Here is a 22,220-nt window from a genome sequence, read left to right as displayed (position 1 = left end):
TACATACGGCTACATACCTGCATGCCTTTCAGCCCGATCCGTTCAGTAGTTTGAGCTGTGCGATGATGGATCAGTGAGTCAGCTTTCCTTTTATATACTTATTTAGATAACTGGTGATAGCCTTGTGATTAAAATATTAGATACTTACCTATTAGAGGGAGCCAGAGTTCGAATCCAAAGTCCAAACACGAATCTCTGACCTATATGAGAGCAACCGTCTGTACCTATATTTGCTGTTTTTTTTTGATGAGCATTCCGAATCAGTAGTAATTTAAAAGTTTGTTTGAATGAATTCTATTCTATTTTAATTCAAGTGTATCATTTGCTTTAAGAAAGTGAGGAAACCTGCATGATTTAGAGTCATCCTTCGTACTCCTAAAGGTATGTGACATCTTTTATTCTGCATTTGGCCAAGGTGGTAGACTGTGGCCTAAGCTTCTCATTTGGGGAGGTTGACCTGTGATTTATTTAAAATGCGACAAAACAATTACTTACCTTTTGGAATGCACTTAATTCTTGAAATATGTAGTACAGTTAGCAACATAGCTTAGTTTGCACCCGCCGGTACAAGCGACCATGGGCGGATGCAATCCTATCTTTTTTGCTGGCTGTACCTACGTATGTAAGAGTGCCTTAACCAGTTTAAATCACTGTAGACTTAATACCTAAGTCAGGCCTGTTGTACATTAAAACAAACGTTAGGAGTTAATCTAACCTAATTAGGTTTGTCCTTGACAAGTCACGGATAGGATGTCTATAGTTTGTATCACTGCCAGTTGGGCAGCTGCCAACTCCAGTCTTAGGTTAATGAGCTTAGCTTGAGATACATTACATACCTAATACCACTGGTACTTACCTATTCTGGACTAAAACTTAGCTTTTTTCATTCAGATACAAGTTAGCTCTTGACTGCAATCTCACCTAGTGGTAGATGATGCAGTCTAAAGCCGGCTCTACACTCGCACGTGAAGTCTCGCCGTTATTTCACGCCGTGAATGTATGCCGCGATCCACGTGTGAACTGTGTTCACTCCACACTCGCAAATCTTCACAGTCTTGTTCGTGACTATGGACGAAACCCTTTGTCACGGACCAAAAAACCGACACTGATCGGGGAAAGGCGCGAAGCGCGAACGCGAAGGCGTGAACAACATCTACACTCGTGGTTCGCAGTTGTCGCGGGCTTTTGCAGCCGTTCGCGCCGCGAGTGTAGAGCCCACTTAAGATGTAAGCGGGCTAACTTGGCAGTATGGTAGTTTTCATTAAACCTTCATTTTCATACTATTTTGGTTTCCACACGGCATCGTACCCAAACGCTAAATCGCTTAGCGGTACGGTTTTCCCGGTAGGGTGACAACTAGCCACGGTTGAAGCCTCCCACAAGACCAGACCAGAAATTTAGGACCCCTGCCGGGAATCGAACCCGGGACCTCCCACTAATAAGAGCAGAGTGCTTACCACTGCGCCAGGGAGGCCGTCAAAACCAATTTCAACAATACTTTGCCACCAAAACATAATGATCATCATCATCAAAAGATATACATACGTCCACTGCTGAAGATAGGTCTCTTGTAAGGACTTCCACACGCCACGGTCTTACGTCGCATGATTCTCGCGCGTTTTAAGTTTTCTTTTTAATATAGGCAAAATCTTAGCGATTTGTTTTAATCCCCGACCCAAAAAGAGGGGTGTTATAAGTTTGACGTGTGTATCTGTGTATCTGTCTGTGGCATCGTAGCTCCTAAACGAATCAACCGATTTTAATTATTTTTTTGTCTAAAAGGTGGCTTAATCGAGAGTGTTCTTAGCTACAATCCAAGAAAATCGGTTCAGCTGTTTGAAAGTTATCAGCTCTTTTTTAAATACTGTAACCTTCACTTGTCGGGGGTGTATAAATTTTGAATTAACACTTGTATTGAAATCATGTTCCACGTATATTCATATTGTATGTATGTTGCGAAAGAGGCAATAAGCCATCTTCGAGCACCTACGCTCTTTATCATCAAGGCAGCCTTTTGCGAAATTCTCTTTATATGCTAATAAATTTCATCCGTCTCAATTGATTTGATTGGAGTAAACATTCTCGGGAATATGCCATTGGAAAATCAATTATCGGAGCTTCTCTTCTTATTCATACCCGTGTGTTTAACGAGTGATGGTAAATTGAAAGATGATGCAGGGTTTGTATTTTTAAAGCAAGATACTAAGAAAAAACTCTATATACCTACTCTATATATCTACTATAGCCTCGATAGCTTAACGGTTGAGGAGCGGACTGAATTCCGAAAGGTCGGCGGTTCAAACCCCACCCGTTGCACTATTTGTCGTACCCACTCCTGGCACAAACTTTACGCTTAATTGGAGGGGAAAGCACGAGGTGGTAGTGAAGAGTTTCTGTTCTTTTCACAAATTTTAAGTGTGACAAGCACAGTGATGTTTCTAGGATTCAAACGTACAAAAAACTAGCAGTTTAACTAGCAGCATGATAATCTTCAAAATTATTTTGAATTAAACTAATCTACTGAAATTTGCACTTTCATATGAAAAAACGATTATAATACCAGAATTACGAAACAAAGAGTAATGTGTTATACCTCATTTGAATTGGCATTAAATCAGCAAGTTTTTCTGATATAGGGTCACATTTCCGTAGTACATTTTTTTTTCACAGTGTGCTTTTAAAGTGACATTTAATTTTTGGTAACGCTTTAAAAGTTTTGGAAAAAAAATAATTGCTCTTGTAATTTGGTACCCAGAGCTTCAATAGAAGGTTTGTAGTGCTGATACATTATCTAGTAATGACACAACATCGTTAGTATTATTGTTTTTTATCATATTTTTTTAAAATAATTCTAATTGTAAGAGAATTTGGTATTTTATTAAGAACCCCAATTATATTCATAACTTTTAGGGCAATTTAAATATGGCCATGCTGTAGAAATGTTTTTTGCTGGAAATGACCTCCTCTATCTTTCTATTGCGTTTGATCCACGACTTTTTGACCACCCTGTATATCTCTGTATCAAACGTCCAAATTGGTAAAACTAATTAGCCGTAAAAAGCTAGCAGACAGATAGAAACATTTTCACATTTACAAACCTAATAATATTAGTAGGTATGGCTTTAAAAAAAAAAGATAATAAAAAAAAAGAATACCCGGCTGAGTTTATTGTGGGCTCTTCTCAGACTTGGGCGCGTTTGGGACCCTCGTAGCATTAGTTTTAACTTACTTTGTTCATTATCACCACTATCACTATATCGTACAAATTTAACAATTTCGACCATCAAAAGGAATATATTTGTACCTACTTTGAATAAATGATTTTGACTTTTGACTTTGACTTTGATTTTAATAAAATTTTATAGTTAAATTTAACTGAACGAATTTTGTACCAGTAAAACAATTGAGCTATTTCAACTTTTCTCTTTTAAGACAGAAAGGTATTGGATGTCTTTTCAGCCTCTCAAGTATCTTTATCTACAACACAAATGTGAGTTTACGGAAACTTCTTACGCTTTAAGGACCTCTAGAAACAAAAGCAAGCTGTGGTCAAAGGAGCACTCACAATCAAGAGTTCGTACTTCAACAAGAACCTTTGCCAAAGGGAGTTTTCGTTCAGTGGAGGCTCACTTCGCATTTTTCTCGAAGATTCTTTCATCGTACAACTTGAGTAAAACGTTTGTGATCTCTGAGGCTTTTTACTTTTGTAGTACGACAAGGACTGAAGGATTTTGCGTTTTTAAGTTTATAAAGTGGTTTGTTTCAATGAAAGGTAAAGGTTTTCGTTGTTTTATTTTTAACCCCCGACCCAAAAAGAGGGGTGTTATAAGTTTGACGTGTGTATCTGTGTGTCTGTGTATCTGTGTATCTGTGTATCTGTGTATCTGTCTGTGGCATCGTAGCGCCTAAACGAATGAACCGATTTTAATTTAGTTTTTTTTGTTTGAAAGGTGGCTTGATCGAGAGTGTTCTTAGCTATAATAAAAAAAAATTGGTTCAGCCGTTTAAGAGTTATCAGCTCTTTTCTAGTTTTCTTGTAGAAAAGAAGGTTAGATAACCGTTAGGTTCATAATATTATGTCAATAGACAAGTGTCAAGCTGTCAAGATGGACGTTGCCTAAATACATAATTATTTATTTGAAAATGATGTTTTGGAAAACTCAGATACTTTCGATCGTCGGGGGTGTTATAAATTTTTAATTTACACTTGTGAAGCAGTCGTTTCTTAGAGTATAAAGACCTGTATTATAGACGCATGTCGTCTAGGAGAGTTGACTATAGCATGGCAAAACTTGTCTTTTAGGCTTACTTGCAAAAATATTTTTTTATTTATAGACTAGCGCTTGGCTGTAATCAGACCTGATGGCAAGTGATGCAGCCTAAGATGGAACACGCTTTTCTAGAAATGCCTATTTACTTTTAAAATAAAGTTAACTAAGTCTATTAAAAGTGGAGAGAAAAACTGATGCCGGGAGATCGTTCCATAGTATCTTATGGTGATTCGAATCAGAAATGAAGAGGCTAATTAATTTAGAGGCTAAAATGAATTTTCGACTACGCATGGGCACCTTGACGATGGGTACCAGAAGTACGATACTTAGTAGAAAAGTGAAGAACCTGGGCAAAAACTTTTGGACACTGTCCAAAAGTTATAATACTTTGAATATTGTAGGTAGGTAAAACCTGGTATATTAGAAACTATAAATATCCGAATATAATTGTTAAAATTAAGCTCTACTCTGCCGGTGCGCGTTGCGCCTAAGATATCTTAAAATCCATTCGATGAGTAGATTTTTTCCCCACAAATTCAATTATCCTAAACGTGTTTCAAAGGACAAGGTGTTCATAATTAAATTCCACAGCTACATTTTGTACTAATCACATTAACTTCCCAATTTTCATACAAAACCGGTCTACTTAAAACACTAGAAAGTGGAATTTACCCAAAACGTTATAATTATGCGTATAAGAGTCGCTACACACGTCCCGGGGGAGTTTACGCATTAGACACGCGCTGTTTAACAATCCGTTACACTTGGCCAGTTTCTATCTGAATGGCTTGGAATCTACCATTGCTCACGATCACAAAAACCATGAAAAAAATATAACCTACTTTTTATTCATATCATATTTATTCTTATTTTATATTTTTGGATTGTTGGGTATATTTTCTAAAGAATGAAATAGTTTTCAATTCAGATACAAGTTAGCCTTTGACTACAATCTCACTTAGCGGCAAGTGATGATGCAATCTAAGATAGAAGCGGGCTAATCTGGAATGAGCAATTATTAATTATGGCAATTATTAATTTGTTTCTTGCTTGTTGACCCTTAGAAGTTATTTCATTTTATTTTCTGACTATATTAATGTGTTATTGAACGCTTCAGGATTAGTATTAGATCAGTTTAGAACGCTCTACTATTAATTAGTAGGGTTTGGGAGCATTCTAAATTAGCATGAAAATATTATTAGTTATGTCTCACTGACTGGTGTTAGTCGAATACCAGTGAAAAGCAACCGGATCATGTATAGCTTAAGAGCTCGTTCGCACAGGCTGCGTAAGCGTAGACGTAGCGTGTACCATTGCGTTGTAATGTAAGGAACTGTATGAAACATGGCATACCGCTTGCGTGGCGTGAACGTTCACGTAGACTTAATACGTGCAGTTGCGTCTATGGGTTCACGCGCGTCACTACGCACGTGTCACGTGTACGTGCTGCATACGCAATTGGTGTGAATCGGCCTTAAGTCTTACGATTCAAACGCTCCCCCAATTGCGTACGAAGCTTATTACAGATACGACACATGTCGAAAATTATTCGTATAATTTAATTATAATGCGACGCGATTGCTCAGTTAGGGTAAGCTGACGTCAGATGAGATTTTGCCAACGTTGGGCTTGTCTAAATAATTTAAATACATAATAGTCCAGTCATATTATCCAAATACAGTGGTAGGTTTGGCACGTTAGTAATGTTAAAAAAGTTATTCAAGGTCAAAGGTAAAAAAAATCGGTTTTTTGGAGTTTACTCGTAAAGGATACCTTTAATCAATTAATTGTAGATCATTTAATCATTTAAAATGATTTAACATTGTTGAGCATAATAGAAAAACCAATGTATTTATTATAGTTATTAAGTTTATGTTAAATCGCTAGTAAACCTTTAAATAAAAAATAAAGTTTTTCTACAAAAATTGTTTTTACACTTTTTTTCTAAAAATCATCATTCCTGAGATTTCGTGATTCGAAAAATTCAAAATCAAACCATTATTCAATCAAATTGCAGATACAGCAGGATCCGGAACTGCGTCTCTCCTTCATGTCGCGCCTTAAGAGACCCAGGGGAGACGCAGACGCACAGACGGATGAACAGCAGAGGCTTAGTAATAAGGTTCCGTTGGCACCCATTGGGTACGGAACCCTAAAATAGTTAGTAAAGACAATCAGTCTTTTATACTAAATCCAATTACCCGTAATGTGTTTTAAGGAAAAAGGTTCCGATAACTCGATTTGGCGGCTACATTTTGTGCTAAGTACGTAAAATTTACGATTTTCATTTGAAATAAAATTTTATTACTGAAATTACTCTAAGAAGACACTAAAATAGAGACCTAATTTTTCTTACATTTTAAGCTAGGTACAATTTTTTTTGAAGTGAATGAAAACTTTTTTAGCACCTTTGTAATTTGAAATTAAATCAAGGGTTACGGGTTTCATAAAATAAACTGCCCTATCTATTCCTTCCATCTTAGACTGCATCATCACTTACCACCAGTTGAGATCACAGTCATGGGCTAATTTGTAATGGAATTTAAAAAAAAAACACTTTTTCATCAAAGCGCCTTGGACGTAAGAGGCGGCTCGAAAATATAACTGCGCCAATTAAGAGGCTATAACTCCGCAACAAAAGCTTCATAAAAAAAACCTAATACAACAAAAAAAGCAACAACCTTAGTTTGCTATAATCCGCTATAAAAAGAAAAATCTATAACGTGCCCTGATTGTTCAACACGAAACATGCACTTCGCTATAACTTTTAAAAGTCTTTTGAAAGACTTAAAAGCCTCTACACTAATTGACGTCAATATCATGTCAGATATGGAACATTCAACGATACTTAGAAACTTGAAAACACTTCCAAGTTAAAAGAGCCACTAAGCAAGGCGAAAAGCTTTCTAAGGCTGTACCTCCACGAGCGAGTCCACTAAGACTGACTGAGTATTGGGTATGACACATAGGCACTGCGTTCCCGCTTCGGAAAAAAGTATGACGTAGCTCCCCGCCCTCCACCCCCCTCCCTCGGACCCCCCCCCATCTCCATGTACATAATAGGGATGATGAGTCCTAGTCAAATCAGTGACTTTTTACCAAACGTCAAAACAATCGCTTAGTAAGGGAGCTTGTATGACATTCACAGAAGTGACGCCATAGACATTTGACATTTGACATTATTAGACGCACTTTTTTAGTTAAATCGATAATTTGAAATGGTTAGCAAACTTAAAACTGACAGCGATGACTTAGTAAGCTCTCTATTTAATAATTCCTAAGAAATAATTTATTTTTGACACAGGTATCATCCCAATTGTCATATTATACGACGATATATCGTTGCGATACACTCGCTCGTGGCTCGTGGAGATGCAGCCTAATACGAGCCATGGCAACTGGTCCTGTTATGCGAATATCATGTTTACTGAGTCTCGTTTAGAGGCGATAATTGAATCAAAAGTGGCACGAGAGCATTTTGTATTTAGCGAATACCGTTGATTTTTCCGATAGGTACTTTTTGTATCGAACATCTTTAATATGGTGTTAAGTAAAAATATAATACTTAGCTGTTATTAAAGTTAACAAGTGTAAATTAAAAATTTATAACACCTCCGACAAGTGAAGGTTACAGTAACTAGAAAAGAGCTGTTAACTTTCAAACGGCTTAACCGATTTTCTTGAATTATGGCTAAAAACACTCTCGATCAAGCCACCTTTCAAACAAAAATTAAATTAAAATCGGTTCATTAGTTTAGGAAATCGCGTCAAATTTATAACACCCCTCTTTTCGGGTCGGGGGTTAGTTAAAAGTAGACAGTTGGGTAGAAGTAGAAGTTATTTTGTGAAAGTTCATGACATAGGTACAAGGAACACTAAGCTATATCGTCAACCCATTCGCTGGCTCACTACTGAGAACAGGTCTTCTCTTAGAAGGAAAAGGGTTGGATCATCAACACTTAGGCATGCAGGTTTCCTCGTCATGTTTTCCTTCACCGTTAAAGCAAGTGATACTTAATTGCTTAAAACGCACATAACTTCTAAAAATTAGAAGTGTGTAGAATCCAGGATTGAACCCGTCGTCAGATCGCCCACGCCCCGCTGTTAAACATGCAGTAAAAGCAAATATTATAGTGAGTTAAGCTTATTATACCTTATATAAAAATTGATTGATGTGAGTAATTTGATGGACAAAATCCAACCAAAATTTGGCGAACCAATGGATACAAATACGACAAGGCCGCTTCGAATCAAAAAATTAGGTAAGTACATTTTTTAGTAAAAAAAAAACCGGTCAGGTGCGAATTGGACTCGCGCACCGAGGTACTCGGGTATTTTTTCCGACATTTTGCACGATAAATCAAAAACTATTATGAATAAAAATTAATAAAAATCTGTTTTAGAACGTACAGGTAAAGACCTTTCACATGATACCCCACTTGGCATAGTTATCTTACTTTGAAAAAAACACATTTTTTTTAAATCATTTAACCACAAATACACGGTTTTCGGATTTATTCCTTTACTAGTGCTATAAGACCTACTTACCTGACAAATTTCATGATTCTAGATCAACGGGAAGTAAGTACCCTATAGGTTTTCTTGACAGACACGACGGACGGACAGACAGACAGACAACAAAGTGATCCTATAAGGGTTCCGTTTTTCCTTTTGAGGTACGGAACCCTAAAGAATAAAAGATTTAAAACTGAAAAATATTCATATCGTTCATAATCATATTCTTATCATTCTCATATTAAAAACAATTTAAACGGTCAAACAAGTGTAAATTAAAAATTTATAACACCCCCGACGATCCAAAGTATCTGAGTTTTCCAAAACATCATTTTCAAATAAATAATTATGTATTTAGGCAACGTCCATCTTGACAGCTTGACATTTGTCTATTGACATAATATTAAGAACCTAACGGTTATCTAACCTTCTTTTCTACAAGAAAACTAGAAAAGAGCTGATAACTCTTAAACGGCTGAACCAATTTTTTTAGATTATAGCTAAGAACACTCTCGATCAAGCCACCTTTCAAATAAAAAAAACTAAATTAAAATCGGTTCATTCGTTTAGGCGCTACGATGCCACAGACAGATACACAGATACACAGATACACAGATACACAGACACACAGATACACAGATACACACGTCAAACTTATAACACCCCTCTTTTTGGGTCGGGGGTTAAAAAGAGAATGAATAAATAAAAAATATGACATAAAACGTTCGCGACTTCATAATGACTGATGGAAATCTGTTTCCGTTCACATAAAGCGGTATTAAAAGGTAAATATAAAGGAAACCTGTGATAAATACCTCGAGGCGTTTTTATTAAAATGTTTTTGGTGGCGTAAATAAGTTTAATTTATTTTGAGATAATATTCTTGGAAAGAACGCGCAATACATACAACAATACGCAAATATTTTTTACGGTTTCCTGTCCTTTTAGAAGTTATTAAAGTAGACGATCTCCCAAGCTCAGTGCTGAGCATTGTTGTATTTTAGAGGGTTTGATAAACAAGGAAATGCACAAACGGACTGGACGAAAATCCATACTTCCATACTATACTGATATTATAAATGCGAAAGTGTGTGTCTGTCTGCTATCTTTTCACGGTTGTTTTTTAAAAATCTCGGGAACTTCTTGATTATCTGGGATAAAAATATCAATTACCGCTGTGCTCATGTAATCCCGTGGGAACTCTTTGATTTTCCGGGATAAAATGTAGCCATGTCCGTCCCCGAGATGTAAGCTAACTCCCTACCAAATTTTATCAAAATCGGTTTTACTGTTGGGCCGTGAAAATATAGCAGACAGACAGACAAACTTTCGCATTTATAATAATTGAGTATAAATAATTGTGTAGTAAGGGATAAGAAGAAAAAAAATTCATCTGACTATACTTACTCAAATAATCGGAAATTATGTAGATTTAAACTTTGAACCGAGAGAAATCGCAGAAACAGAGCGTTTTCAATTTAAGTTATTATGAAAGAAACTGCCAGCTTCAAAGGCGTTAAATTTCATTTTCTGTGCAAGAAATATCGGAAAATTCCAAGAATCGGCAGTTGTTACTTTATATGGTGCGAAAAAATTAAGTGACTTTTCATACCAGCCATATGAATATCGAAATATCTACTCGCATGTGGCAATAACGTTAGAGATTTCGGTTAGAAAAAAAAATCCGTGTAGCACAATTTTTGAAAATTCTATCCCAAAGGGGTAAAATAGGAGTTGAAAAATTGTATGAAAAGTCATTTATAAAGTTATATTCATGACAAAGCTTTTGGTTAAAAATGAAGAAGAAATTTTGGAAATCTCACCCCTTCATCAATTTTCAAAAATTCCATTCAATGGAAGCCAACGTGGTCCAGCGAGTTTATTATTTAAAAAAACTACTTATACCACGTCTAACCGCGACTAAGATGCGTCTTAGTCTGCGTGGACTTCACAAATTACAAACCTCCATTTACCCCCTAGGGGTTGAATTTTCAAAAATCCTTCCTTAACAGGGCTCTCTCCGTCACTCGTTTCATACAATCGTAGTTCCAATTTCATTTGAATATTAAGCAACCAAAGTCCATGAAATTTTGCAGACATATTCTACAAACTAATATCTGTGTCTGTGGTGTTTTAGATTTTTCTAAAAATATGTAGTTTCAAAATTACAGGGGCTCAAAGATTTGTATGAAAATTTTTAAGACCGCGTAACTTTGAAACCGAATATTTTAACAAAAATCTGGAAAACCACAGACACAGATATTAGTTTCCAGAATATGTCTGCAAAATTTCATGGACTTTGGTTGCTTAATATTCAAATGAAATTGGAACTACGATTGTATGAAACGAGTGACGGAGAGAGCCCTCTTAACAGATCTCTACGTCATAATTATAGCTACGAGTATCTGCATGATAAACGGCCTGATGCGTCCATAGTCTGAGCTGTGCTTTGATAGATCAGTCAGTCAGTCCCCTTTACCTTTTATTAACCCCCGACCCAAAAAGAGGGGTGTTATAAGTTTGACGTGTGTATCTGTGCATCTGTCTGTGGCATCGTAGCTCCTAAACGAATGAACCGATTTTAATTTAGTTTTTTTTTTGTTTGAAAGGTGGCTTGATTGAGAGTGTTCTTAGCTATAATCCAAGAAAATTGGTTCAGCCGTTTGAAATTTATCACTTTTCTCTAGTTATTACTGTCACCTTCACTTGTCGGGGGTGTTATAAATTTTTAATTTACACTTGTATGTAATGTAGATACCTAAATCTATCAGCTAAAATTAATGACTGATAGGTGAACAAGGAAAAATCCCCTTATATTGTGTATGTTTCTATTAGATAAGAGACATTAACAGGGCTCTCTCCGTCACTCGTTTCATACCATTTCATACAATCGTAGTTCCAATTTCATTTGAATACTAAGCAACCAAAGTCCATGAAATTTTGCAGACATATTCTAAAAACTAATATCTGTGTCTGTGGTGTTTTAGATTTTTCTAAAAATATGTAGTTTTAAAATTACAGGGGCTCAAAGATTTGTATGAAAATTTTAAGACCGCGTAACTTTGAAACCGAATATTTTAACAGAAATCTGGAAAACCACAGACATAGATATTAGTTTATAGAATATGTCTGCAAAATTTCATGGACTTTGGTTGCTTAGTATTCAAATGAAATTGGAACTACGATTGTATGAAATGGTATGAAACGAGTGACGGAGAGAGCCCTCTTAATACACTAGACAAATTGTGATAGTTATAGTACCGTCTTCTTTTTTTTCACTGGTCCCTGGTTGGCGGAAATGTCTCAATGGTATCGCAAACAAGTTGACGAATAACTCGCAATCAATAAAGATGTGTAGGATTTTCTACCGAACATGTCTGCGATATAGAATGTAACGGTTATATACGTGAGGTATTTAGTCGATGTAAGCTCGACTAGTTTCGGACCCACCGACTACATACGTGAGTGTTTCAGGGCTCTCTCCGTCACTTACTCCATACAACCGTAGTCCCAATTTCATTTGAATATTAAGCAACCAAAGTCCATGAAATTTTGCAGACATATTCTAGAAACTAATATCTGTGCCTGTGGTGTTTTAGATTTTTTTTTAAAAAGTATGTAGTTTTAAAATTACAGGGGCTCAAAGATTTGTATGTGAATTTTTAAGACCGCGTAACTTTGAAACCGAATATTTTAACGGAAGTCTGGAAAACCACAGGCATAGATATTAGTTTCTAGAATATGTCTGCAAAATTTCATGGACTTTGGTTGCTTAATATTCAAATGAAATTGGAACTACGTTTGTATGGAGCGAGTGTCGGAGAGACCCCTCTTAAACTGTCGTGAGTGGAAATCACTCATAAACATTTCTACGATATAATACAAATAGCTCAATGGTTTTGTAGGTGGACCTAAATTCAAAATGTCCTAACTTGTAAGGTTGAATCAAAAGATTCGATTGTAAAGGCTGTTTTGCGCCAGAACAACACAGTTTGTCATTCACAGCTTAAAAGTTTAACCGATTTTGATGAAATTTAGTGCAGTTTTAGCTTACATTCCGGGGTGAATATAGGCTACATTTAATCCGGGCAAATCAAAGATTCCCCACGGGATTCTTAAAGGTCTATCCGTTTAATGATTTATATGAAATTAAGTAAAGAGGTAGCGTGCGTCCCGGAAATTAGCAAAGGTAACATTTTTCCTACGGTATTTTTAAAAACACTTAGCGAAGGAGTTGCGGCCATTATCTAGGTCTAAATATTTCTATCCATCTATAAATGAGCCATGTAGCACTGTGCCATAACAGTATGACCTAGTTCTACCTTTTATCTACCCATTGAACCGCGAGGCATAGGGTCTGACCCTAAGTACCTAGTAGACATTCCGTGAACGAAACGATTCGCTTCCTCGTTTCAAATACGCATCGCTACGCCATGGAATGTCCTTCCTGCTTCTGTATGTGAAGGACCATTAAAGGATAGAATTTTGATGCCTTCTAGGAAATACTGGCAAATGACGTCACAATGATTTAACATGCTTTTTAGTTTAATTGATAACTAAAATGGTCATATATTTTTTTTTTTAAGATTGTACTGTTACTAACTACTTAGTGTTTAAGTACTAACATAATTTTTAAGTTTTTTGTTACTAATACTATGGATTGTAGTTGTCCGATTAATAAATAAATTATTACGCTTAAAACCAACTAAGGATGTGGATTTTACGTATTTTGGAAGACTCTCAATTTGATAATCACTCGATTTTATGTATTCTGGAAGACTTTCTATTTAATAATCACTCAGAAATAATTAATATTTATTTTGACATTGATATTTGATATATATATTTTGACATAGCCAAATACCGTATTCTGTAATAGTCGTTTAATGTGTGTACAGTTGCACTGAATGAACTTTTAAATTAAGTTACACTCCCGAGCAAAGTTCAAGTAAATACGTAAGGTGGAGTTGGAATTAGTAATAATATGGAAAGTAGGTGGAATTCCACTCCAGCTCGCTGGTGAATTGGAAATGATAACATATTATTCCAAGTGAGTTTCCACCAAATTTTTGATATTAGTTCTAAAATATCTTGTGTTAATATCATAGAGCAAAGAGTAGTCACTATTGCGACGCGACGTAAAGAACCGACTCTCACACAAAGGGGGCTACGCCTAGTAGTAGGTATTGTCTAGGTAAAGTATCGTCCTTGTCCCGCTCGTCGATGGATTGTTGTCGATTTACGTATAGCCACTCTACCGGCAAAGCCGTGTTGCCAAGCTAAGCATTCCGGTACGATGCCATGTAGAAACCATAGCGGTATGGCTTTAACAGAAACTACTATACCCCTTCCAGGTTAGCCTGCTATCATCTTAGATGCATCATCACTTACCACCAAGTGAGCTTGCAGTTAAGGGCTTATACGGATTTGCCTATGTCAAAAGTAAATGATTTGTCAGTGATTACAGAGGCTCTTCCAAAATAGTAAAATCCACGTCCTTTATTTGTTTTAAAAGTAATTACCATTTTAAAATATCGATTAAACTAAAAAAGGATGTCAAATATTTTGACGTCACATGCCAGTATTTCATTGTTTCATTGTTCGTAAGCGCATATTTGGACGTTTGATGAAAATATATTGAGTTGACTAGCTGTTAAATACCGGATTGCGAGCAAAAGCTAGTCAAATCATTTTGTAAAGATTAAAATCCAAACCACTGAATAATATAGATATAAGTGAATAAGATATTATGGGTAAACTAGTTAAGAGGAACCTTCTATTCAACCATTCATACCATTTCAAGTAATTAATTAGTCCTTTGAATTCATTTAGCCTTCCCATTAAGAAATAAAACGTTATCTGATGAGTAATTAAGGTTTTCTAGCAAAACTATGAAAGGAAAAATAATTTCATCTAAATATATAAAGAATCCTGACTCTGACTGAATTATTAAATACTCAGCCTAAATTAATCCTTGGACATAGAAAGCTGAAATTAAGCACAGAGATTAATTAATATTATAATAAAGTAAGGTCGGATTTCTTAAAATCCCACGTGAGCAAAGAAGCGGGCAGTCGCTAGTAACACTTAGATAGATAGATAGATAGAAACTCTTTATTGCACACAAAAACACATATAAGGATAACAACACAGTAAGAAGAAAACAGAAAAAAACAATTGTGTGCAAAGGCGGCCTTGCTTGGAGCAATCTCTACCAGGCAACCTTTTAAAGGTAAAAAGGCACTTAATATTATAAAGGTGGATGTTTGTTTGTGCGTGCGAGCGCGCGCGCGCCTGTGTGTGTGTATTAACCTAGTGCTAAACTATTAACCTAGTGGTTAATAGTTTAGCTCTTAACTTAACTTCAACTTAGTCTAAACAAAACAGTGTTTGTTTTTTAGAGGAGCTAAACTATTAACCTAGTACTTTTTTAGAAGAGCTAAATTATTAACCTAGTGGTTAATAGTTTAGGTCTTAGTCTAATCAACTTAGTCTAAACAAACCAGTATTTGTTTTTTAGAGGAGAAAAGTAGCATATTTGCGAACTAAATCTGTTTGAGTGAATAGCAAAACTATGCGGAACTCAGTTGGCTAGATATAAATCGCTTTTATCTAGGTTCTGTTCTTTTTAATGGATCTAGTTAAACCCAGAAATAAACTAAAGCCAGCTTTTTCAACTCGATTCAAAGAACGCAGATTACAAGTAAAGAAAATTTGCGGAATAGAATTTTTCATTCAACTTAAGCGAAATGTACTTAAAGTACCTACAGTAGTGAAAATACGCACACTGAAGACATTTTGTATCGAAACACTTGCCTCGTCGGGCACAGGGACGCAAGCTACCTCAGTACCAAATTTCATACAAATCGCTTAAATGGATGGGAATTCCACCGTCCCCAGGATATAAGCTAACCGTGTACATTTCGTCAGAATCGGTTAAACTGTTGGGCCGTGAAAACATAGCAGACAGACAGACAGACAGACAGACAGACACATTTTCGCATTTATAATATTAGTATGGATTTCTTGCGTTAAAGCATAAAGGATGTACATGTTCTTTATATTTTCCTAGACAACTTTTTGTCGAGCAACTTGTCGCCAGTGTGCCTTCACATTAAAACTTGATGCCCGAGTATTTAATTTCATTTTCACAGCAAGAAATATTGGAAATTCAGCAATACACAGTAATACGGTAGGCAAAAATGGGAGTATTTTTCATGGAACTTTCGACTTTATTTAAAGTACTGTAAGTACTGAAATGCAAGTGCAGGCATCCCGTGTGAGTATTAGAAACTCGACGCCTAGGTTCAGTAGCTCGTTCAAGTTGAGAGTGTTTTTAAGTATCATAGTTTGAAGTTTCGCAGCTGACAGGGTATTGATGTGAATTCCTGCAGTGTTTTTGAACTTTTCAGTTACGTAGTGTTCGTAGAGTATGAAATATTTTTGCTGCAGATACGAGTATAAGTGCCTGTTTAATAAGTTCGACTACATTGTTTTATCCTTTGGATATGTTATAGCAAAGAGAGGAGAGAGCAGGGTATGTTGAGCAATGAACAGTTCATATTGTAGGTACCACGATTAACTTGGTGTTTTTAACTGCCGATATTTCGACTCAGTTGCATGAGTCAAGCGACGCGTTTTTAAACAATAGAGCTGGGACACACCAAACGCGTAGTGACGCGCGTGAATCCATAGACATGACAGCACGCAATACGTCTACGCGAACGTTCACGTCACGCAAGCGGTATGCCATATCTCATACAGTTCCATACATTACAACGTCATGGTACGCGCTACGTCTACGCTTACGTGCTGCATACGCGCTTGGTGTGTCCCAGCCTACAAAGGTCGATTTACACCAATTGCGTACACGTGACACGTGCCTAGTGACGCGCGTAAACCCCTCACACACCGGGTTACGCATACGTCCACGCTTTACGCAAGCGGTGTGACATGTTTCATACAGTTCCATACATTACAACCTGCGCTGTCTGTCTACGCTTACGCAGCCTGTGTGAACGAGCTATAAAGCGGGATGAAGCGAAATTTTCAAACCGTCTGAGGTTTTGTTTCGTGATTTTGCACAAGCTATCTTAAGTAAGGTAGCAAGTGTTACATAAAAGGGCTTTTCACGTGATTTTTAGGGTTCCGTACCTCAAAAGGAAAAACGGAACTCTTATAGGATCACTTTATTGTCTGTCTGTCTGTCTGTTCGTCCGTCGCGTCTGTCAAAAAAACCTATAGGGTACTTCCTGTTGACCTAGAATCATGTTTGGCAGGTAGGTAGGTATTATAGCACAAGTAAACGAATAACTCTGAAAACCGTAAAATGGTTACATTATTAAAAAAAAATTAAAATGTGTTTCAATTTTCAAAGTAAGATAACTATACCAAATGGGGTATTATATGAAAGGGGCTTTACCTATACATTCTACAAGTGTAAATTAAAAATTTATAACACCCCCGACAAGTGAAGGTTACAGTAACTAGAAAAAAGCTGATAACTTTCAAACGGCTGAACAGATTTTCTTGGATGATAGCTAAGAACACTCTCAATCAAGCCACCTTTCAAACAAAAAAAACTAAATTAAAATCGGTTTATTCGTTTAGGCGCTACGATGCCACAGACAGATACACAGATACACAGATACACAGATACACAGATACACAGATACACACGTCAAACTTATAACACCCCTCTTTTTGGGTCGGGGGTTAAAAACAGAAATTTATTTATTTTTATGTATAACAGTTTTTGATTTATCCTACAAAATGTCGAAAAAATACTCGAGTACGGAACCCTCAGTGCGCGAGTCCGACTCGTACTTGGCCGGTTTTCATGTATGTGTGAAATGGTCCATCTCTAGAAGCTACTAGCTATTTACTGGGTGTCCAATACAGCGGAGCACGTAAAAGATCTAAAAGTCTGTACGTGTGGTGTCAACTTTGTCGCTATTTGCAACGATACGAGCGGAAAAATATTTTACACTCGCCTTAACTTGACTTTGCAGAACATTTTCACTCTATTTTTGAGCCAGTTTAAACTTTAAAGTAAAAAATTCTGACGTTTTTGACAATCTTTCCGGTGCAGTGGAACACTCTAGCGTTCATTGGACGGTTCATTGATAGGCTTGGCATCAGTCAATCCATCAATCATGAGTGATTGAATGATTGATGGAGCAGAGAATTACATTGATGAGTGTTTCATTACCCAACAATCACTGGCTGCCCCACCGGTTTCTGGCCTGTGCAGTTTGGTGACAGGCGAGGGAGATATTGAGGATGGGGAACATGGACAGGGAATTGCCCTCCTCGCGAACCCTCGCCTTCGGAAGGACCTGTAATCGCGAAGAAACCTGTATGCCTGAGAGTTCCCTCTAATGTTCTCAAAGGTGTGTGAAGTAGCCAATTCGCCTCTTGGTCAGCGTGGTAGACTATGGCTTACACCCTTCTTATTGTTGAGAAAGTGATAAGCGATGATGATAAAAAACCCCCAACACAAAAACCTCTAAGAAAACTAAAAACGAGCTGATAACTTTCAAACGGCTGAACCGATTTTCTTCAATTATACCTATGAAAAAACACTCTCGATCAAGCCAAGCCACCTTTCAAACAAAACAAACTAAATTAAAATCGGTCCATTCGTTTAGGAGCTTCGATGCCACAGGCAGATACACAGATACACACGTCAAACTTATAACACCCCTCTTTTTGGGGTCGGGGGTTAAAAACAGACTAATATATCAGTAGTGAAATAAAACCAAATTGTTCATTTTATATTTTGAAAGGTTGCCGAAAAATATTTTAGCCATAAGGAAAAGTATACAATGCAAATTAAATTCGTTCTTTATACAGTGAGGTTAGTAAGAGATCTTACATCTCACCAACATAACAGTTCATAACATTTAGGAAACTTCTAACGAAACGTCCAGGCGTCACCTACACTGGTAGGCGTCAAATGTTACCTACATTTGACGCTAGGATGACGCTATGAAACGATTAGGTATACTAGGTAGGACTATGGTTCTATAAGTGCAACGTCTTGGGTACTATTCCTAGCACGGGCAATTCCGAAATTTCTAATTTCTAATTTCTCTCTTGTCTGCAACTCTGGTGGGTGGAAGGCTTTGGGCGTGACTAGTTACCACCCTACCGCCAAAGCCGTATCGCTAAGCGATTAAGCGTTCCGGTACGATCCCGTGTAGAAACCGAATGAATGGGCTTAATAAAACTACTACATTTTAAAAAAATCCGCTTGGCGCACAGGCTGTTGATGTATAGACGAATTTGAGCTTTAAAACAATGTAGTTCAAGTCCATTTTGCTTTGACGCTTGACGCTAAAATGTTTTGACTTTCGAATTCTATTAACGTTAGTGAGATGTAACATCTTGTACTAAGGCTACAGTATGTGACAGCTATTTTCGGCTGTACGTGTTTTTTACGATCGGCCATAACTCATGAATGAAAACATCGCCATGTTTGCGCTAAGAAAAACAATTTAAGCATTTATGGGGCTAAGAATAAGAAATTATTCATCATCATCATCATCATCATCAGCCTGTGGACGTCCACTGTTGGACATAGGCCTTCCCTATAGAGCGCCACCACACCCGGTCCTCAGCCTTCCTCATCCAGCCACTTCCCGCCAGCCGCTTTATATCGTCGGTCCATCGTGCTGGAGGGCGTCCCACACTACGTTTGCTTAAACGCGGTCTCCACTCAAGGACTTTCCGGCTCCAACGGCTATCGCCTCTACGACAGGCATGGCCTGCCCACTGCCACTTCAGCTTGCTAATAGTTTGGGCTATGTCAGTGACCTTGGTTCTCCTGCGGATCTCCTCATTTCGGATCTTATCCCTCAGGGAAACTCCTAACATAGCCCTCTCCATAGCTCGCTGAGCAACTTTGAATTTGTGAACAAGGCCATTTGTCAGTGTCCACGTTTCAGCACCATAGGTGAGGACGGGAAGGACACACTGGTTGAAGACTTTTGTTTTCAGGCATTGAGGAATTGACGATGAGAAGACTTGACTTAACTTTCCAAAAGCTGCCCAGCCCAGCCGAATTCTTCTGCTGGCTTCCTCATCGAAATTGCTTCTGCCTAGTTGAATTATTTGGCCAAGGTAGTTGTATTGTGAAACAATTTCGATGCCAACATTTTCGACGCGAACCGGTGTCGGGACAACGTGCTGATTGAGCATTATCTTTGTTTTGTCCATGTTTATCCCGAGACCGACACGTCTGGAAGAGCGGCTTAGGCTACACAGCATCTCCTCGAGATCTTGCGGAGATTCTGCTAAGATAACCACGTCGTCAGCGAACCGTAGGTGTGAGATGTACTCGCCATTTATGTTTAGTCCTCGTCCTTTCCAGTCCAGCGTTTTGAAGAGGTCTTCCAGTGCACTGTTAAACAGTTTTGGAGATATTACGTCCCCCTGTCTAACACCCCTTCGCAAGCTGATAGGTTTTGTCTGCTGAGACTGTATTTGGACGGTCATTGACGCAGAATCGTAAATACATCGCAGCACCTCGATATACCGCCAATCGACCTGGCATCTTTGCAAAGATTCCAAAACAGCCCAAGTTTCGATAGAGTCGAAGGCTTTCTCGTAGTCCACAAAGGCAAGACAGAGTGGGAGATTATATTCTTCTGTCTTCTGTATAATCTGCCTTAAGGTGTGTATGTGGTCTACGGTACTATAAGCCTTTTCGAAACCCAGCCTGTTCTGGAGGTTGGAACTCGTCAAGTCTTCGGGCGAGGCGATTTGTAAGAACCCTCGAAAACAACTTATAAACATGGCTCAGGAGGGAAATCGGCCGGTAGTTCTTCAACAGCTCCTTGTCTCCTTTTTTAAAGAAGAGGATTACTACACTCCTGCTCCATGCTTTCGGCGTTGTTCAATTCATGATGACGTCATTAAATAACTCCTTAAGCTCTGTGAGTACAGGGGTACCTCCTGCACGTAGGAGTTCTGATGTGATGCCGTCATCACCCGGCGCCTTGTTGTTATTGAGTTGTTTGAGGGCTATTCGCATCTCACCAATGTCAATTTCTGGTATATCTTCGGTGTAGTGGCGTGTCAAGGTCGCTCGTTTGTCGCTCGTGTCCTGAGCCGCTCTAGGAGCCTGAGAAGAGTGCAGCTGTTCGTAAAATCTTTCGATCTCTTTCAACACCTCTGGTGTTGAAGTGACGATCTTTCCTTCAGGAGTCCTCAGCTTTGTCAGGTGGCTCCTCTCAAGTCGTTTTGCAAACACTTTTCAACCTCGGTTTTGCTCAATTGCATTTTGGATATTGCGGGTGTTATAGCGCCGGAGGTCAAACCGTATTTGTTTCTTGACACGCTTGTTCAGAGTATGCCACTCAGGCAACGCTGAGGAAGTATCTCGTCTCTTCTCCATTAATTCCAGGGTATCTTTGGAGATCTTAGATACCTTTTTCGGCTCATGACGACAATATTTGCGGCCCACTTCACGAACGACGTCAACGAAGTGGGTGAATCTCTGGTCAACGTCTAAGGTGGTTTCCAACAGTTCGAACCGGTTTTTGAGCTCTATTTGAAAGTTACCTGAGCTGAAGTTTTGGGACGATTTTGGTCTGAGAGCCGACTTCATCAGACGGTTCCTCTCTAATTGTAGATCCATACGCAAGATACCTCTTACAAGTCTGTGATCGCTGCCAGTATTGAACCTATTGATCACTGAGACATCTTCAGATATGTATCTACGGTCCGTCATGATGAAGTCGATCTCGTTCCGAGTCACACTGTCCGGGCTACGCCATGTCCACTTTCTAGAGGGCTTCTTCTTAAAGAACGAATTCATTAAGAACAGCCCTTTCCGCTCCAAGAAGTGAACTAGCATTTGGCCCCTGTGGTTTCTGGTGCCAAAACCGTATGAACCCATTTTTGATTCGCCGTCTTCTTGTATTCCCACCTTAGAGTTAAAGTCCCCCATAACTACGACGAAGTGAGTCTTAGTTGTTTTAAAGGAACTCAAAATTTTATAGAAAAGCTGCTGTAATTCTTTTTTGAACAACAATAAAAAATCTTGAAATGGTTTTATCCGTAGATAGCAATAAAATTTAATATGAAAATAATTCGCTTCATAGCTATTAGAATGAATTAACGAATATAATGCGAATATTTTTATTATTTCTTTCGTAGAATTTTTAATTTCCTCGTTTTCATATTCTTCCATTCGGAATGAGATTGTAATTAAAAATTAAGAGAGCATTCAGTTTTTGCATTGACTTATTATGAGAAATCCGTTTATTAAGAGGGGTCTCCGTCATTCGCTCGATACAAACGTAGTTCGTCTCTCATTGGAATACTAACCAATCATACTCAATGGAATTTTGTAGCAACGTTCCGGGAAGTAATATCTATGTCTGTTGTTTTCCAGATTTTCGTTAACATCCGTCCTTATATTAGTTT

The 22,220-nt window shown here is 37.8% G+C and overlaps 1 protein-coding gene across 1 annotated transcript in view; it reads left to right on the top strand.

Moving 5' to 3' along the window:
- LOC123873189 (connectin-like) overlaps positions 1–22,220 on the top strand; it is a 332,367-nt gene that overhangs the window by 65,288 nt on the left and 244,859 nt on the right. The gene's annotated exons all lie outside the window — the stretch shown is intronic.

This window comes from Maniola jurtina, chromosome 16, assembly GCF_905333055.1.
Source record: "Maniola jurtina chromosome 16, ilManJurt1.1, whole genome shotgun sequence".
NCBI classification, from domain to species: Eukaryota; Metazoa; Arthropoda; class Insecta; order Lepidoptera; family Nymphalidae; genus Maniola; species Maniola jurtina.
Note: the sequence above shows the minus strand (reverse complement) of the source record. Positions and strands in the feature narration are given on the sequence as shown.